At 42.3% G+C, this 19,662-nt stretch overlaps 1 protein-coding gene across 6 annotated transcripts in view; it reads right to left on the reverse strand.

The window, feature by feature from the left end:
• The window catches only part of LOC148225113 (uncharacterized), a 119,569-nt gene that overhangs the window by 48,521 nt on the left and 51,386 nt on the right, over positions 1–19,662 (reverse strand). The gene's annotated exons all lie outside the window — the stretch shown is intronic.

Consider the following 19,662-nt stretch of genomic DNA (forward strand, 5'->3'; position numbering starts at 1 on the left):
CTCACCCACAGCCATACCACAATCTCTTCTCCAAAGGTATGGTCCAGAATATTTATCCCTAAATGCGTCATTCATAGAAAGTTTTAGATTCCTTGTCAGGCTCCCAGAAGCTTAAAAGGATATTTGGCTGTATGGGAGGGATGAGGTGAAAAAGGACATCCAAGATGGCTCAGACCATTGGAGACAGGAAAGATCTTGGTGTGTTCCCAATTTAAAGAGTCTGTTACAGGAGTAGACATCCCTCCTGAGACTGTCCAGGTGCTCTATCAGTGATGCAACCAAAAACGCATCACAATTTAAATTCAACCAATGAGTGAAAATAGCAGGACCATGGCAAGGTGAGGGGATTGACACCTGCTTTGGGGTGAGAAATGCCATGTGGTGTGTCTGTGTCCAGAAGTTCTGTCCTTTGGAGAAGGGCTGTGCTTTCTGAAGCTTCAGGTGGGCACCCAGAGGTAGTATGACTTGAACTAGGAAAGACTTTGAGGTGTTGTAATTTGGTTGCCTTCAGCATGGAAATCCTTGTTATGGTGGTTGTCTATTTTCATTTGAAGGTGCATTAAACCATTTTATTTTTATGATCTATCAGATAAATGGCAGAACAAACCTTTGAGTGAGCTGGTAATACATGCTTTAGGTTACTTTATCTCTGGGAATGGGCCAAAGTGGTTTCTGTCTGTGTGCGTGTGCCTGTGTAATTAGCCCACAAAATCAGACTCAGATAACAATAACTAGGCAATGAATGTAAATAATCAGGGCCATGATACACATCACTCCCAAAATATGATTCCCATGCACTGAGAAAGCAGGGACTGTCAGAGAAATCTCAATGCTCTGGGGGAACATAGGTATTCCCTCACTTTAGTACCTTTCTAAAAGGACAGCAAAGCAGAAAAGCTGGACCAATTTCCATGCACAAGGAAGTGCCTAGGACACTAAGGCCAGTGGCAGAGTCTAGGCAGATGTTGAGAAGGGAGGCAATGGGTTGCAGAGGTTGCAGTTTTGGAAGCAGCTTGCTGCCGTGGAGGACCCAGCAGGGCGTGTCACAGCTCACACCTCCTATCACAGGCTCACCAGCAAAGAGCTCAAGTAAAGCCAAGCTCAGGTCATCTGCTGACAGAGAAAACTTTTATATCTCACCTGTCTGGACTGCACAGCTGGGAGTCTGGGCACACTCAGGCATCTGGCCACCCCTCCCAAGCACTTCAGGGATATCTTTGCCCCATGAGCAGCTTCAGGGCTTGCACTTCAGGTAGTGCCTACAACATGTGGACACTCCTTCCTGCAACCAGGCAGTCTTGTGCATGCAGAGCAGCCTTCAGGAACTTCCACCCAACATTTTTTTTCCTTCCCTGCAACATAGCATGACTGTGGCCAGAGGTGCCTCCACAGTGCTGATAGAAGGCTTGTGGAAACTGGTCTTCAGCCGTACTGCTCTTTCATCACCTCACAGGATCCAGGACACACTGTGGCAGTTGACTCCTGCTGCCACCAGTAGCCCCTGCTGCCACTAGGGTTGTGCTGCCATTAGTAATGATGGAAAAATTCAAAGGCAAACTCTGGAGGGCAGTCTCCCAAGATACTTTTTACAGACACTTTCCCAGAATGAGATCAGAGGAGCTGTAAACAGCCACTGTTGGCACACCTGGGCAATGTCACATGTTGTAGGGAGATGCAAGGGAATGGAAATACATGGAAACATGATGCTAATCAGAAAGAACTATAGCTGTAAGATTTCATAGCGTGATTTGTGAAGCTGGCAACATCAGCCATAAGTCACAAAATAAAACAAAAATATGTGGAAACTGTAAATCTTTCTGAGCACAATTGGTGTAATCCCTTGTTAAGTTTTAACACAAATGACAAACATCAAACATAGTTTTACTGTTCCTAGCCTTGTCTCTTCTCCAAACAGTAGCATGGAGCCCACCAGGGAAAGGACGCTTTATCTTTCCACCCTGCTTCTCACTCCAATATTCTTATCCTTTTCACCTTGTTTTGCTCAGAGAGGCAACCCTTCTTTTTGAATCCCAAGAGGAAAGGCACAAATGCTTTCAAGACAGATAATTATTAATACAGTAAGAGGTAGGAGAAAGGGAGATATAAAACCCAATGCCTTCTCCCATGATGGGCAGCCCAGGATGGTGAGATGGGCTCTGGTGAGAGTGTGCAGCTCTATGTTTCCATTCACTTTGACCCTGCCCAGCTCATGGTACAGGTTCACTTGCCTCTCATGGGAAGAGAGCTTGACTTCCAGACCAGCTGGGTGAATCCCTGACCAAGCTGGTTTTCCACATATCCTGTGTTTCTACAGCACAGTGATTGCTGACATCAGGAGCACCAGAGAAGTCTCTGCAGAGCAGCCCTGTTCTTCTGACTGGAGAAAGTGCCAAGCACAGAGAGGCTGACCTGGCCTTTCCAAGTCAAACTTCTCCATTACCTGCTGTGGGTCACAGTCCATGACACATTGGGTAGCAGGGCACAGTAGATCTTGTGGGAAGATGGGACTGTGCATGACCTATGGGCTATTCAAAGGTGGCTTCAGCCTCAGAGAGTGCATGGGAATAGTGCTGAAATCCTTTTGCACTATTTGGCCTGTAACAGCCTGGCTGTGTATCACTTTCCTATAGGAAAAGAATAAATAGATGGCACTACTCAAAAACATCCCAGAATTTTGAAACACATTCAGTTCCAGGCTTTGAAACACAGTCCACTGAATCAACCATTTTCCACTGGAATGACACTGGGTCAGTCCAGCAGTTCTCGAGGTTTATATTCAGCTGTTTTGCTTGGAATGTGAACATCACTAATAATAGAATGGACATCCCCAGCTAATTTTTGAAAGGGAGAAAATTGCTTGGTTTTCCCTCTAATGAATACCACTGAGCTCCTGCACTGAAGGGGAAGGCAGGTTGTAAAAAAGAAATTCGTTTTGTCCCTCCTTTTCTCCCTGCCATCTCAGACATTCTCACTCCCCAGTGCCAACAGCATGCCACGGCATTTTTATACTCAGTCACCTTCAGGAAAGAGACATATTTTGAAGCAGCTGCTTCACTTCCCACTGCTCAGCTGTGTATACCTTCATTTATGAGGCGTGATGTGGATTTCTATCCCGACACAAATGTGTTGAGGGTCTTCCTGTGTACTTAACACTTACCATCCACTTACCGCTGATTCAGGTGAGCAGAGAATGGAGTAATTCGATTCCCAGTATGACCAGCACTGCCAGGCAATGCTGGAGCACTTCTGGTCACTTGTATGTGCAGTGTTCAGGACCCGAGGCAGGGCCATGAAGCAGTGGTCCCCTGTGTGCAGGGTGATGGGATGTGCTGCATGTGCCGTGTTGAGTCCTCTGGTCCCAGGCCCACGGACACAGTGCAGCCTGGTCTGTGTGACAGTGGGGCACAGGAGCTGCTGGCCAGGGAGGATCCCTTAGGAGTGGGTGCCTGAACAGTACTCTCCTGGGTTCACACCTCAACACATCACTGACAGCCCATGAGAAAGTAGCTTGTCACCTTCTCTCACTATCAACTGTTCTGCTAGCATGCAACTTAGTCATGCTAACTAAGGTTTCAACATGGCTGTTTGTGGACACACGTTTTGTCTCGGGTTTTTAGGCTATTACTGGTGTCACCAGCTTTGCTGACTATAGATTTTTCAAGAAGCTTTATTGATTTATTGATGGAATAATTGTTATTTGACCATTTTAAATGCTAAGTATGATTAAGCCTTAATATCAGAATGATGATAGAGATGTTATTGTTCGGTGCATTGTAATTTAAGTCACAAGATTTCATCTATCCATCTTTTGAGTACTTTTGAAATAGAAACATTGACAGAAAGCTAAGTATTCTCAAATGCAATAAATTTACCCAAAATATCTATGTGCAGTTTACATTTAATTTCACAGTCAACTGCAAGCTGACTCCAAATCAATGATCTGATTTGTTTACTACCTGTGTTTGCAGATGCCATATGAACTAGTGGCTGAAGGAGACAAGGAGGTATTAATGACATTTTACAAGTCTCTGGTGAGAATTTATCTCAAATGCTGTGTATCACTTTACTGTTCCCCTTTCATGAAGGAATTTGAGTTGGTGCCCACAACCAAGCAGAGTCAGAATCAGTGACCCTGGAATTACCTTTCCAGTCCTGTTGTCCTGTATGCCAACTGGCATATGAGAATGAGCTGAATTGATTTATTTTTCACAACTATGCAAATAATTGCACGACCACAACCTCACTTCAAAGCATATGCTAGATTTAGCTGCAACTATAGGGCATCTCATTTGGGTTAAAATTACTGACTGGGATGTAGACAAGGACACAGCTGTGTTTCTGGCATCTGACACGTTGGCATTTGAAAATGCATTGCACTTGGTGAGGTGCTTTCTCAGCTCCACTGAATCACAGGTAGTTTTACCACTAGTTTTAATGCAAGGATCATCACTTCTACAACTAGCTGAAATCAGTGATATTATCCATATTTGCAATGACATTGTTGAGATCAGAATTTGGTCCTTGTTTTTGTTTTTTGGTGAACTAATATATTTAGAAGCAGAACCTTAAATTCCTCTAAAAGTTTGTAAAACTCACATATCCAGGCCCTTCCACAACACCAAATTCTCCGTTTAGCATTCCAGCTCTCCCAACGAAGATTTCACTTCCAAGCCTTCTGCCCAAGATCTTCCCCTGAAAGGTTTATTCCCATTCAGGTTGGATTGCATGGAGTGACCCAGGGTGGAGCAAGCTGCCTTGTGCTGTCTGGTCCACGGTAACCTCCATCCCTGCATATCAAAGCTACTGGGTCCTGTCAGTGTGCTGAAGGAGGCAGCTACTGAGAGGCAGCTTGCCAGGAGGGATGCAAGGCACGGAAGACACAGGCTCCCAAGGATGCCAGAAGCACAGTACCCAAAATAACCACCTGGAGTTGTTTATGTCTGTGTCTGGCCTTGCTGATTTTACTCTTTCAAGGGCTCTTGGGCACAAGGGGTATTTGTAGCATATAACCCTAAGCATGTCAGCTAGTGACCAATGTGTGGTAGCAGCTATCATGGCCATTTTGGCAATGTCTCCCCAGAGCACCTGCAGCAGGCTACTGCTGCCAGGGAGTCTTCCCTCCTCGGGCACTGCACAGCAGAGCCTGCCTGCCTTGCTTCAGCCCCTGCTCTGCATGCCTGGGATTGCGCTGTGTGCGTACCCACGCTCACACACATCCCTTCTCCCCTTTCACCTCCTCCCCTCGGGTCCAAATGCATCCATGAGTCACCGGGGGAAGTGCACCTGATGAACTCACAGCCACAGAACCAAACATGAAGCATCAGAAAGCAACCTCATGTGGGAGCTGGGTACCAAGCTAGCTAAAGCCTAATTGGTCAGATATTCATATCTGGGGTTTTATCCACTTTCACAGCGTTTTCCAAGCAATAGTAGTTCTTTGCTGTAAGAGTTTGACAGATATTCAGACTTTGAAGAGGTACACAAAAATTTACACCTGGGACACTATGTGATATGTCTACTGAACAAAATGCAAATAACTGAATTGTCATAAGAGAGACGGAAAGGTTATTTAAAGCTTAAAGGTTGCTTTTAATCTACAGGTGTATCTGTCACTATTGGAATAGAGAAGTTTAGTATGATCACAAAGCAGAAGCATGAACTTTTGCTATTGGTGCTGTTTGTGCATCATTAAAAGGGATGGAGAAAGTAATTAAGGAAAAATCAAATTGTCATAAATACCAACAATATTTCAGTGTCCATGCGAGGATGTATGTTGGTGTATTTAAATTGATCAACATTTTCTTCAGTGTTTTCTGAGGCAGGAAAAGCATTTCTTTCCATTTATATGCCTTTTAAAGTAATGCTAGAAATTACTTTCAATAACTCAAATACTACCCTGTATAGGAACAGAGCTCTTGTGGTGCATTTGAGGGCAGTAAATCCTATTTTCTACCGAGATTAACAGGTTTTGCAAGCTGAACATGCCTGAAGGCAGCTGTACTCTACACACCCATTTTTTTACAAAACACAGCAGGACAGGTTCATGTCTGGTGTAATCCCTTTGCCTCCAGAACATTTCAGTCTTGGCAAATTGGTCTTAGAAGCAAGCATATGCTCCAGCTTTCCACTCAGGGCCAGTTTTTCTTCTAGTCCCCCTAGACCAGATCTGCTTCCTGGGCTTGGACCTTTTCTTCACCAGGGCAGGACACTACAAGGTCAGCTCTGTGCAGTCCAAGCAAGAAAAATAATACTTATCTTCTTCCAGTGGAGTAATTATGCAAAAATCAGAAATGGGCAGGACATCATGTTACAGGCTTTGTTCACAGGCCCTGTATAGAAATGGTTTGAGCTGAGATCTCACCAAACAATCCTTTTCCTTCCTTGGAAAGTCCTTGGAGATCCAACACCTTTCCACTGGTGCAGGTGATCTCTTGTGCTTCAAGGGATGGTGTAAGCCAGACCAGGAGCTTCACATTAACGTGGTGGCCTCAGGTTTGGATGCAGTTTGGGATTTGGAGCTATAGCTATCAGCTCATCCACATGAAAATGTGGCCGAGTTTGCTGCTGTATTGCAGCAGCCGTCGTTTGTGGCTGTGCATCCACCGCACTACTGCAACACCCGTGCAAACTGTGCCTCACCACAGGAAACGAGCTGATCCAGTTAAAATTCTCCTCTCTCTCTGTCAACACGCAGAAATGAAGATAGAAACTGCTGCCTCCGTGTTGCTCAACACGCCGGGCATTTGAAAGGGCTTTTAGGTGAATGTGGAGCCAAAGTGTCTGTCTCCGCCCACTCTCCTTTTGCCAAAGAGGTAAGAGGGGAAAAAAAAAAGCATAAATATAGTCCCCGTCATTGTTCTCTGATTTCAGTGGGTTGCTGGAAGTGTGTGTGTTTAGCAGAGTTTCTGCAATAAAGCACCTCCCTATTTTGGAGGGGAAGAAGTTCTTTTCTCTGTGTGCAATTGACTCAGAGACTTGTTTGTCCTGCAGGAAGAGTTGCAGGATTAATTTTGAATACTTTGATATTCAGTAATGAAAAAGGACACACCAACATGAGGATTTGGGGAGGCTCAGTATGTCCTTCCTTCTTGCTTTTTATACACCTAGAAGCTGGGCACGAATGACAGATTGCAGCTTCAGTCCTGGAAATAGTCTCTTGAGGCTTAATCCAAAGAGCAACAATGACATCACGAAATCTGGTCCTGCTCCACTGAAAAACCAAGCAGCTGGCTGCAGGTGTGACTGCAGTCCGACTCTAATGGTCAAATTCACAGCAGAGAGAGACTTCAGTATAGTCAGTTGAAGCTGCCAAAGACACTGTAAAGCAATGTCCTTCTCCAAGGCAGCACCTCACCCTCCTGTACCAGTGCATGATTCAGAAATCAGTCAGTGACTTGGATGGTGCACAGGTCTCTTTTTGGTGACAAGGAAGGAAGAGGACATGCTGATAGCATCAGCCTAGTATTGTCTCAGGAAAGACCTAAACACCAGCTTCCTCAACCTGAGACAATTTAGAATTCAAACCCATTGTAAGCTCTCCAGAGCATCTAAACCATCTCAGGAGAATATCACCTGAACACTAATTAAGCTCCATAGTGTGCTAACTTGGATATTATCCCTAACCTCCATTTTGTAACCTGTAAGTACTTAGTCATTCATTCTGCACATATTCAGAAATTATAGATCAAAGCTGTGGTTCTCAGACTGCCCAGCACCAAACCAAATATTTTCAGGAGGGATGATAATAGGTGGAGTTGTAATGGGGTAAAAGATCCAAAGGCACAGGGTGCATTTCTTTCACTCAAGAAGCTGATAAAACATTTGTTCTTATTCACAATGGCACTTCTGATACAAATAAGTTACAGTAATTACAAGATAAAGTATTTCACAGTAGAACCAGAGGAAGAAACAAATCTGAAAAGTAGCTGTTGCTCTGCAAGATCAGTGTGATTGCTACAGAATTTCTCCTCTAAACCTTCCAGCAGAACATCCACACCTACGCACACGCTTGGCATGAAACATTCCTGTGACAGCATTACCTCTGTAGAGGAGAAGTGGTAGGTATGACTTTCTCTTTCAGAGTCTCAAACAAAGAACAGTATATACCAATCACAAAGGTCTTAGTTACTTCTTCTTTTTGTTTTTTAAGTAATTCCCTCAGCTTGGCTTTTGAAGTTAAGAAGTATCTTACACCCCATGCTTAGGAAGCATCTTTCTGTTCTTCGAGTCACTGGAAGAAAGTAATTTTCCACCACTACCAAATCTGTGGAAAATATACAACTCATCATATCTCAAAATTAGTTTCATTTTAAGGAAAGTAATCAGTGTAATTCCAAAAAATAAAGAGCAAATCCTGAAGCTTTTTATAAGTTGCATTAGACACAGTTTAGAGGCTAACATATAATTACATACAACAAAGTAGGTATGCTGCAGCATCTTACATTTCTTGAGTAGACTGAGGTTCATACCCTTCTGTAAGGTCTCCACAGGTGACACATGAGAAGGACTGAGTGTCACAAATCTAAGGCTGCAGTGCTGTCCTTCCACAGTCGTGTGGCACCAGGCAATGGGAAACCAAATGTCTTTAGCTAAACTTTGGTGACATCAGCTGAGAGTTTACCTGTCTCACTTTAGAATATGAAACATTTTCAATGACCTTGCATTGACAGAAAACTGTCACATTACTTTAGAGTCCAGTTTGAATTGCATCATTCCTGCAGCATCTATGCAATGTCAGCAGCTCACAGTGCAGGATGGCTCATCCTGGGTTTGGACACAGCGATATTTAGAAGCCTCTCTTGCTGAGGGCTGTATTCCTCCTAAGGAGAGCTCTGCATTTGCCTTCAAAATATAAATTTCATTGGGAAAAGGAAGGAATGGCATCTGATTTATGAAATTATGGACCAACTAGAGTAGGTAATATTTTTTCACCAGGACTCTGCTAGATGAAAAATGTAGATTTGTCAACACTAAAACTTTCCAGGAATGTGCCACTTCACCAACTTATTTTCACATATAAAACTGAGGAGAAGTTCCCTCAAAATTAAAATCTTTTGTTCTAATATTTTCAAAAATAAAAACTTGGTGTTTCTTTGCAAAGCAATGTTTTGTTTTGAGACGCCTTTCAGCTTACTTTGAAATAAAATTAAAAACATTTTTTAAAATCTCAGTTTCAAAATAAAACAGTTCATTTGGGGATCAAACAGAATATTTCATTTAAGTGGTCAGAAAGGCTTTTTATTCTTTGGAGCTGATGATGAATCAGAAAAATTCTTTCTTTCCATGACTCTGATATATGCTGTTTTGAAGCTGCTTTGATATCTGATATTTATTACCTTAATCTTATTTGTGCCTTAGCATTACTGGCTATAATGGCTCCATCCCTGCCTGATGTTAGATGTTTAAATGCTGTGGCCCTGAACAGTGCTGGAATGGAAGACCACTTAGGGATCTTGAGTACTGTTGAAATAAACCAAAAAATTATGATGGGACTGCTGACCTGGTAGATCTTATTAATCATTGACAGTCAAATAAATAGCATGTCCAATTCACATAAATTTATGTCCAGATAACATGGACATAAATAGAGGCTATAATAACAGTGAATTTTAATTATAGAAGAATTTGAATGTACGAGAAAAATCAACTCAAAAGAAATTGAAAGATCTCATGACATCCAGATTTACTTTGAATCTTTTTTAAATTGGATCTTGAGAGATCCAATTGAGAGACTTGATGAAGTCATATTTTCTATCACAATAAATAATAAAAGTAATCTTGAAACAAAACTGATCTGAATATAGGTATTTACTTTTACAAAATAACATATGTTAGTGCTTGAATACGCTGACTTGTGACTGCAGGAAAGCTGCCCTGTCATCTGTATTTTATGAGCACATCTCTTTTTTATGCAAACACTAGGGAATGTTGTTCTTTGTGTGGCTGGTTTTCAATATATTAAGAAAAATACTTGTCTTTGGAAAAGAAAAGGACCTTTTTGCCACCAGAAACCCAGAATTATCACATTAGGACCACCCTGGCTGGTTTCTCTGTGGAGTTCTAACTTCAAGGATGTAGTATGGGCACAGAAAGTTGTGTTTAAACTGAGAAGACTATATAAGTTTGTACTGGAGGTTTTGTTTCTCTATTTGGTTTTAATAGAGCAGGCAGGCATTATAAATTAGTGAAGTATCATATAGACTTTGTTCTTACTGTTTAGAGAACTATTATCTCCAATTTACAGACAGAAAAAATGAGCTTGTCATGAGGATAAAGCAATTTCCCAAGGCCCAAATGTTAGGAAAGGTAACCCAGGTCTTTGAACCTCCAGTGTGCTGTGACAGCCACAAGCTTGCTCTTTCTGGCAAGGCCTGACACAGGCATCAGAGCTGGACATCTGCCTTTTTCTCCTAATATTTTTCTGTAGACAGGGCAACCCACAAGAGTGACCAGCCATGAAATTCCTAGGCAGTTCTAGGTTTGGATTCCGAAATTACCGTCAACTAAGTTTCACAATTTTGATTCAAGCATTTATTACAGGGTTATTTATACTTAAATAATGAAATCTGAGCATGTACCAGCTGAGCCTTTGAACTGTATCCCTTCTTCTTAGTGGTCTAGTCATCTTTCCACAGTAAATATGTTAGGTACAGTGATCACAGATAGAATGGGTTCAGCCAATTCCATGTGGAAAATACTTTATGTTGAGACATCGAGAAGTGTAACACTTTTATCTTCAGCAGGACACATCTTTGGAAACAGGATTAATCCTAGCTATGATAGGAAGATGAGTCTGTGTTTCACTACAAATGGTGGTTTCAGGTGCTCAGGCCAAATTTTCAAGGTCAGATGTCTATACAGGTAGCTGAATAGGTGGTCTCAAAGAAAACATACACAGAGAAGACATATAAGAAAAATTTTCTTTGGTTTACTTGTGTTTGTTGTGTCGTTTTCCCTACTCAGATGGCTCTAGCAACCTTCTCTCCATCTCTCCATCTTGTCAAGATGTAAGTTTATGCTCTGAAAGTCTGCCAAAATGCTTTGGTGTGCCATAGGGGTCTTACAAAATGGTCAGCTCCTTCTGGAAAAGAAGCCATATTTTGAATGCATCTCAATCCCATGTCTCCAAACTGCTCCATCCAAATGCAGATCCCACATTGCTCTGTCTGTGTTTGAGCTTTTAGCAGTGCTTCAGCATGCCCAGGTGAGTGCTTCAGAATGACCAAACACACAAGGGAAGAAGACCTAGAGGGTCATCCAGGTCACCCACTGACAATACTGGAGTTTTCCCTGATATCTTGTCCCTGTAGATTAGATCGAGTGCTCTGGGAAACCAGGAGGTCAGACAAAACACTCACGATTTGTAAATCTTATTGTAATCCTCTGCATTCCTGTGAATACTGTCTGTTTCAATGTATCTGATAAATATTTTTGTCATTGTAAGTAATGACCTGCAAGAAGAAAAGGAAAAAGACAAACAAAAGGGAGCCTCATCCAGAAGTAGGTGTCCCTGTCCTGCCCTTCCAATTTCCTCACAGGCAAACTGTGATGGCTCTCCTTTGTGAAGAGATTCTTTGAAACTTCACATCCAAAATCTGATGGTTTCCTTACAGTATTGTTCATACAATGATCATCTGGAAATGCTCTAAGCTTTTAGTTGTGCCTCTTAAAAAAACACCAACCAGGGTTTATTCTCAAAGCTATCTTCTGATTAAGAAAACAACCATTGCCACTAACAGAAAAGCAATTCAGTTAGATGGTAGCTATTTGAAAACAAAGTTTTGCTCCAAGTTTTTCCTGGACAAAATCTGATCATACAAACAAGAATCTCTACACCTGGCACAGCTTTCCCACACAGAGCATTCAAAGTCTTTACAGAGGATACAGCTACTGGACTTGTCCAAGCTGAAAATGAATCACAGTTCTTCTGTGAGCCAGAGCACCAAGCAATCTGCTCTCCTTCATCTGCAAGAGGGAGGAAGGTGAGGAAATAGTAATTTTTCCTCGATCACATTCAAGAATTAAGTTCTGCTCTCTCTGATCACTGCTCATGTCTATGTGGAGTCACTGCTTATCTTGCAGGGCTGCATGGCCTGGTGGTCCCTTTGGAACAGTCCACCTTCACTATGCTTTTGTCACTTCTTTATTTTAAACTTTCTTTCTTGTTTTTCCTCTTAGATTTTGCAGCAATAACTGACCCCCTTTGGTTTGTCTCTGACAAGGGGAAACTCAATGACTGATAATTGCCTTGCATGCCATTTAATGAAATTGAAGGAGCACAGTAACATCCATAATCTAACTCTTCAAGCTTGTTAAGCCCTAGTTCTGCATATTTCCAAGTGCTAATATTCAGACATAAATGGAAAAAGGTTAAAAGGATTCAGTGAATTTGTAATAAATGTGCCCTTTGTGTATATGAATTCTGAGTTGTCTCTACTGGACATGGTGTGTTGGTTAATCTTGCTATGAATACCAAAATTACCTCCTTGTTAGCAGGACTCATTGCTGTTATTACTGTAGCCCAGTGAGAAGGGCATTGACTTAGGAGCTAAGAGACTCAGTTTCTCATCACATCACTGTTACCATCCTGCCATTTGTCATAGGACAAATTCCTGCATTTATTTATTTCTGTTTCCGTTTCCAGCTGGTGCTGTCTTGTGTATCTAGAGTAGAAGCTCTTTGGGACAGCTCTTATATACTCAGTGTCAGATCTCAGTTAATTTCTTAATGAAGTAGTAACAAATGACAAGCAGGTAAATGTTAAGTGAAGAGAAGTGCTATCTAAAATTAATGAACAACTTAAAAATTGAGCATACTTGGTATGAAATTTAAACCAGCTTTATCAACTACAGTTTCAGCACCCTTAGATTATCTGGTGCAGGAGGTGATGCTTCCTGCAGAAGCTTCTTCTATGTTTTAAATACAGAGCCTTTTAATAAATAAGCACTGAACAAAAGCAAGACAGCTGATCCCATGCCTTTTCAGCTTTACCTTGCTTCCAGTTGGCCTGCTTTTGTCGGGTCACTTTCCACATAGATTTTTTCACTGAAAATGAAGAACTCAAAGGGAAAAGTTATTACACAGGAAGATTGAGAGGCCATCAGAGATTACCTGGAGTGAAGGTGTATGAGCTCTGCAGCTGAACTGAGAGCAAATGATCAACAAGAGAAGAAAAAAAAAAAAAAAAAAGAAGTGAGGAGCAGAAGAGAAGAGAGACAGCACTTCATTTATTAAGTGCCATCAATGTTTAAGGCATAAGGTAGAAATTCCTGAACAAAGTAATTCACAGTTTTAAGGGTAAAATTGTACCTTTAAGAGGGGAAAAAGCCCACACTGAGGCCAAGAAAGCACTTACCGAGATTTCTCAGAATGTTTTCCAGCAACACTGGGGTCTGCTTTCCTCCCACCACTCTGGCAGGAAAGGAGTTTGTCTCCATATATCACACCTCCCTTAGAGACCAGTGTCACCCTCATGGATATCCTATGTTTCCCCTGTGGCTTCTGTTCAACCACCAGAGCTGTGTCTCTGCAGCACTACATGCTCAGAAAAGAATAAACAGCAAGAAAAACGTAGAGAACAAAACACTGCCAACTTAGTGAAGGAGTGTGTTGTTGTTTAACAGCAACTAAGCCCCACACAGCTGCTCACTCCCCTCACTTCATCCCTCAGTGGCCTAGAGAACAGGATCAGAAGGGTAAAAGTGAGAAAACTCATGGGCTGAGAAAAAGGTAGTTTGATGAGTAAAGCTGCACATGCAAGCAGAGCAAAACAAGGAATTCATTCACTGCTTCCTATGGGCAGGCAGATGTTCAGCTATCCCCAGGAAAGCAGGACTCCATCACGTGTAATGATGACTTGGGAAGACAAACACCATCACTCCAGACATCCCTCTCTTCTGTCTTCTTACCCCAGCCTTATATGCTGAGCATAACACCATATGTAAAGGGATATTCCTTGGGTCAGCTGTCCTGGCCACATCTCCTCCCAACTCCTTATGCACCCACAGCCCCCTTGCTGGTGCTGTGGGGTGAGAAGCAGAAGAGGTCTCGACTCTGTGCAAGCTCTGCTCAGCAATAGTTAAAATATCCTTGAATTATCAACACTGTTTTCCAGCACAAATCCAAAACACAGCCCTGTGCTAGCTACTAGTACACCATGCCACACCTTCCAGTACATCCTCACTAACCACCACCCCCCTTTCCATCCTTTGATGGAATACACAAATACCATTCCCTTAGTCTGTGAACCATCTCTGTAATAAATGTTCATAAAACGCCCATAAAGTGTCCACAAAATATCCATTTAGTTAATTTTGTTCATGACTATGGTTTCCATCTGTCATGGGGGTCACTTAGCACAGGAGAGGTGGTGTTTTGTTAGCACGTGTCATTGGGCACCAAAAACAGCTCAGGTCAGCTCACTGCTGCACTTGCACTGCTTCTCCTAAGACTTGTCCTCCACTTCTTTACGTGCTTCTTGCCATAGTAATATAATTCAAATAATGAGTGGCAGCAGCTTTAGAGTATATCCATTACAACTTTCATCCCTGCTCCCCTGGTGCCAGTTTATAGATTTTAACATGATGAACTCTTCCCCTTGCTTTCAGCCTGGGCAGAAACCTTAAAAGCTCCCTCAGGAAGAGGACCAAGGCTATTAATTAGCAAAGTGTGCGAGTATAAGGACTACTAAAGGATCCTCATCATTCCACTGTTTTATACAGTGTTACTTTTGGTTGTCTTGGATATTTTTTCATGTTTATGTGTCTGTAGCTGATGAAGTTTGGTCATTACTGACCTCCCCTCAAGTATCTATAGCAAATTACCGCAGGCACCTGTCTTGGGTATTGCAGCACAATGGCCCTTACGTCGTTTGAACTCTTCATGATCCCATCTTAGTCTGCATCAATATCTAAGGGTTTCTCTGAAGTACAACAATTTATGTGATGGGAGAAAGCATAAGAAAGACCTGTATTCCAGCAAGCTGCTCTGTACTACCAGAAACAACAAGAACAAACAAGGTAACCATCTCTTTCGGATGTAGGGTGGAAACATGACATATAAAACTCTCTGGAGTCCCAATGTCCTTCTTGAACACGGAGCCCATGTGAGGCACAGAATCCTAGCCTCTCCCTCTCTCTCCTCGGCACCTTTGCATGCTCTTTGGTATTTTGCATGTGCAGCTGGTGAAGAAGTGACTTTTTTTATCATCTAAAAGCACTATCATGTGTTGGAAACAGGAGGAGGAAATAATAGAAAACCACAGCTCTGTAAGTGAGAAAGCTGCAGAAAGGTAGTGAGCCCTCCAGAGTTCTTGGAAGCTTGTTCTCCTACCACTGAAAGCAGATAAAATCTAGCTGAGGACAATCATATTTGGCCTAACATGACCCTTGCTTTTAGAGTAAGAATCAGAAAGAAATATGTGGCCTTGCAAGCACAGAAAGGTACTAAAGTCATCCACCCTAGAAAGGGCCATTAGGTTAAAAGGCCACTGATTGGAGGTGTTTGTTTCCTGTACCCATAATTTTCATACCAGGAAATGTAAGACTTTTTGTTGCCTTTTCAGAAAATACCAAGGCTATAATATCTACCATGCCAGAGCGTGAAACAAAAAGAAAATAAGAATTCACTTCTGGTTTACAGCTGTTGTCCCAATAGTTATATATGCACCAATAAAGTATTACAATGGTCCAGAGAGACTTATTTGCCAAGCCACAAGCACATCAGGCTGCAGAAATAAACAAGGGCCAAGAGAAAAAAGTCAGTTCTGTTGGAAATCAAGTATGCTATTGCCAAACTTGTGATACTGTAAAATGCTACTCTCCCACCTCCAAACTATGAAACTAGACATACATATATACTTTTATTACATATATAGACACTTTTATTTGCCTTCTACAATCCCCAAAGATTCAAATGTACAATCTTCTCCCGATCATCATGAGGGCTTAGCACATTTCTTTTTAAACAAAAGCTGAGATTATCATGCAATTAAGTGGCTCTAGGCACTGAGCCTTAAAAAAATACCCTTTAGAGGTTCCCTTTCAAACAATGAAAGATGGTGAGAGTGCAGTAAGAGAGCTGACAGAGGAAAGGAGATCATGGCAAAGGCTAAGGTAAGAGTGGCCAAGCAGGGTTAGTGACAGTCTCAGCTGACCCACCAGTGGGGTCTGACCCAGGAGTCCGAGGAAGAAAGAAGCAAATACACAAAACCTCCAGCCTTGGTGTTTGGCTGCAGCTCTGCTGAGCTTGATCTGCAATTCCTCCGGGAAATCCCACTGAGATTTTTGGCTGGGGCTTTGGAACAACTGGAGAGGAAACTTCATCGAGCCCTCTGCCTGTTTGGAGAGCACTTTATAAGTTTATGCTGTGCTGACTGAACACTTCTGCAGTGCAAACACCAGCCATTAGACCTGTAGCTCCTATACATGGCAGCCAAGGTTCACAGAGGAGCTGCCAGAAGAGGACAGTCCAGCAAGCAGGGGCGCAGGGCAGCTCCTCTTGGCACAGGCTCCAGCAGATCTTACTCTTTTGCTGTGCAGCTGCAAGTTGTGGTAGCTTCCCAATGGGTAGATGGAATCTGTTGTTTTCTCTCAGGAGAGTTACTAATCTTTTCAGCTACATAAATACACTTCTATTATTGTCTGAGTAAATTGCCTTAGAAAACTGTTTCTTCAGGAAAAAAGTTGAAATTTCTTAAAAGGAAAATGTCAGTATACTTTTCATAATTATTCCACTACTTTTTTCTACCATTGTTTATGGTAAAATCTTGATAGTTCGGAATTAGCATATACACTCATGTTATCATATCTGCTTAAGGATCTGAGTTTACTCAATCCCAAATAAAACTGAGACTCATGCATCCCAGTCTCCCTTGCTCCTGTTCAAATCTAACCTAGATTTCTTCCCAGATCGTTGTCTGCCTGCATTTGTTTGTTATTACAACAATTCCAGTTCTTGGATGGCAAAGAGCTCTGAAAAGAAAAAGATTATACAACCTCAGCATTGCACTTCAGTTCTCACATCCAGCCTTTCCCAGAATGATTCCAGTTCAGCAGGATATTTATCCAAATGCTTAATTCTGCACACAGCAGTCTGCACTCACTCTCCCTGCTCCAGCATTAAGATGAAGGGGGTGCTATGGGAGCCAGGGAAGTGAGGCAATTTAGCAGATTCAGATTTCTGGTGGTCTGAATCCCCCCAAAATGAGGGCAATGACAGAGGATGCTCTATTTTATACACAGTGTTAGGTGTTTGTAATAATACTACTGAAATTAAGAACTCTTTCAGTACATAAAACCAGACATCCTTTTGAATAATTTATTTTGTAAAAACAAAAGAAACTATGCAACAGACACTATCTAGATGTAATTTCCAAACAAATCTACTCTGTGATTTTTACCAGGGTGTCTGTAAGTGGAATGCAGGCAAGTCCACAGCAGATTTGTTGAGATACCTATGAATGCTTGTCAAATCTAACTTTATATTTTAATAAAAGATTCAGTTAGAAAAGAAGCCATGCCTAAGCAGAGTGCACTGGAGAAACTGTAGGAAAATCTGTACCTTATTCGTGTAACTAATTTCAGTCTTTGATCCTACAGCTGAGGAGCAGTTAGTGAATACAGTGAGCAGATGCAGTTTGGCTGTGTCTTCAGCAGGTATGTTGATTTGTTATCAGAAGGCTAACAACATCCCAATAGCAATTTGCATGGAATGTGCAGTTATTAAAACCAGAACAGTGGAAGAGACTGTAATAATTTTTGAGTCTGGTCCTGAAATTACCTGCTTAAACAGCAATTTTACTGTTGCAGTTACATGTGAATGTTTTGACTGGTCTCTGGGCCTACTTATGCTGCAGCTCTGGAGATTTTGTCACAAATCTTGGAATATTTTGCCCTGCAGAAATCCCAGCTCCTGGCAGAAGTGATCTGGCAGAATATCATCTTTCCTTTGTTTACTTTTTGAAGCCTCAAATCTTCTTGGTTACACAGAAAAGCTCAGCCATGTAATCTTCTAGAGGCTTAAAAATCAAAACTCAGATAAAGTCCCTGTTTCCTAGATCTAAAAATCTCCTGATTTTTAAAGCAAGCATATTACTCCAGGGATCTCAGCACTGCTCTTTTAAAAAACTGGGACTGCAATACTGATTGAGGGTCTCCCAACATCATCAGCAGCGCATCTCTCCTGGCTTTCAGTGGCAGCAGATCTGACCTGATGTGATTTATTAATCACAGAATTTATCAAAAATACGTTTCAGCTGGCAGTGTTAGCAAAGAGGTGAGGAGAAGCAGGTGCCATGCTTTAACAGAGAGGACTGTGCCTGTTTACTTCATAAGCTAATGCTTTTACTTTATGGTTTTAAATTTCACATAAAGCTGTCTTAAAGCCACTTAGTAAACAAGGGAGGCAGCAGTGGCTCTGAGGGAGGTGGCAGCTGCTATTGCAACTGCAGATTCTGACAGAGCCCACTGTGCCCAGATCCATGTTCCGGCAGCTGTGGGGCCCTGCCAGCTTCACATCCACAGCCTAAGGAAACTACTGTTGACCTGATGAACTAATAAAAAGAAAATGTTACAAAACAAAAGCAGTATTTACATTTCCCACTCAGCATTTAATTGCAGTAAAAGGTGTCTGGGATGGCCAGGGGTGTCTGAGCTTTGGTGATCCTGTGCATTCCAGGTTTCTCTCCAGGCTGTGCCAGGCACCCCAAGAGCATCTGGAGGAGCCTGACACCTTTTCATTACAAATTGTGCACCCTAGCACTTGGCAGCCTACAGGAGCTGCTGACCCACCATGCCTTTGGGAGCTGTGACCCTTCAGAAACATGGGTTTTGCAGGGAAGACCCAGTTTTTCAACAAGTGCAACCCCCAAATAAGCATTGTCACAGAAGAATTGCAGGAGGATAGGGACCCTCCCATGGTCCTTCTGTATGGCCTCAGCACTTTCTGTGTGTTCCCTCCAGATCCCAAAAGGAATATAAAACTTCTGCCATGATCACGAGGATTTCTTCCTCCTGGGCCAATTATTGCACCTTTTTAGTCAGGGTTTAAGACAACAGAGTGATTCCAAGGTGCACTGTGCCTGAGAGAGGAGGGGGCCCCGGTCCCCTCCATGGGAAGGGCACGGGTTGTAGGACCAGCAAAAGCGGCACAAGACTGAGTCCTTCTGACTTTCTTCCAAAAAAAATACTTGCAGAGAAACGTGGAATTATACATAAGTAAAGTTGCCTTTTGATATTACCACGTAATTTCCACTTCTGGCAAAGAGATTTTTGCCCAGGATAATTTGGAGACATTTCCCTTCACCACATTGGCACCGCTGTGTCATTTTTGATAGAAGCCTCATTCATTGGGAGAGCCAAGGCAACCCATTCCCCTCTCACTTCTGCAAACAGGGCTGTTTGTTGAGTCTCTTGAAAGCCTGTGCGAACAGATAAACATGCTACACATGAAGGACGTTAGGTGGAGGTGAAATACAGATGATTATATTTAAGGGCTTACAATAGTCGTTAAGAGCTTCTAACCACAGGCCCTGGCAGGGCTGGTCCTCGGCTTGCAGTGCATGTCTTGGCTACATCCTCAACTGGCTTTCTGTTTGCACCCCTTGAAACAGGGCCAATCTTGTCAGTCTGATGGCAATGGGGGAAAAAAAAGAAAAAGAAAAAA

Source organism: Sturnus vulgaris, chromosome 1, assembly GCF_052056855.1.
Source record: "Sturnus vulgaris isolate bStuVul1 chromosome 1, bStuVul1.hap1, whole genome shotgun sequence".
In the NCBI taxonomy this organism is placed as follows: domain Eukaryota; kingdom Metazoa; phylum Chordata; class Aves; order Passeriformes; family Sturnidae; genus Sturnus; species Sturnus vulgaris.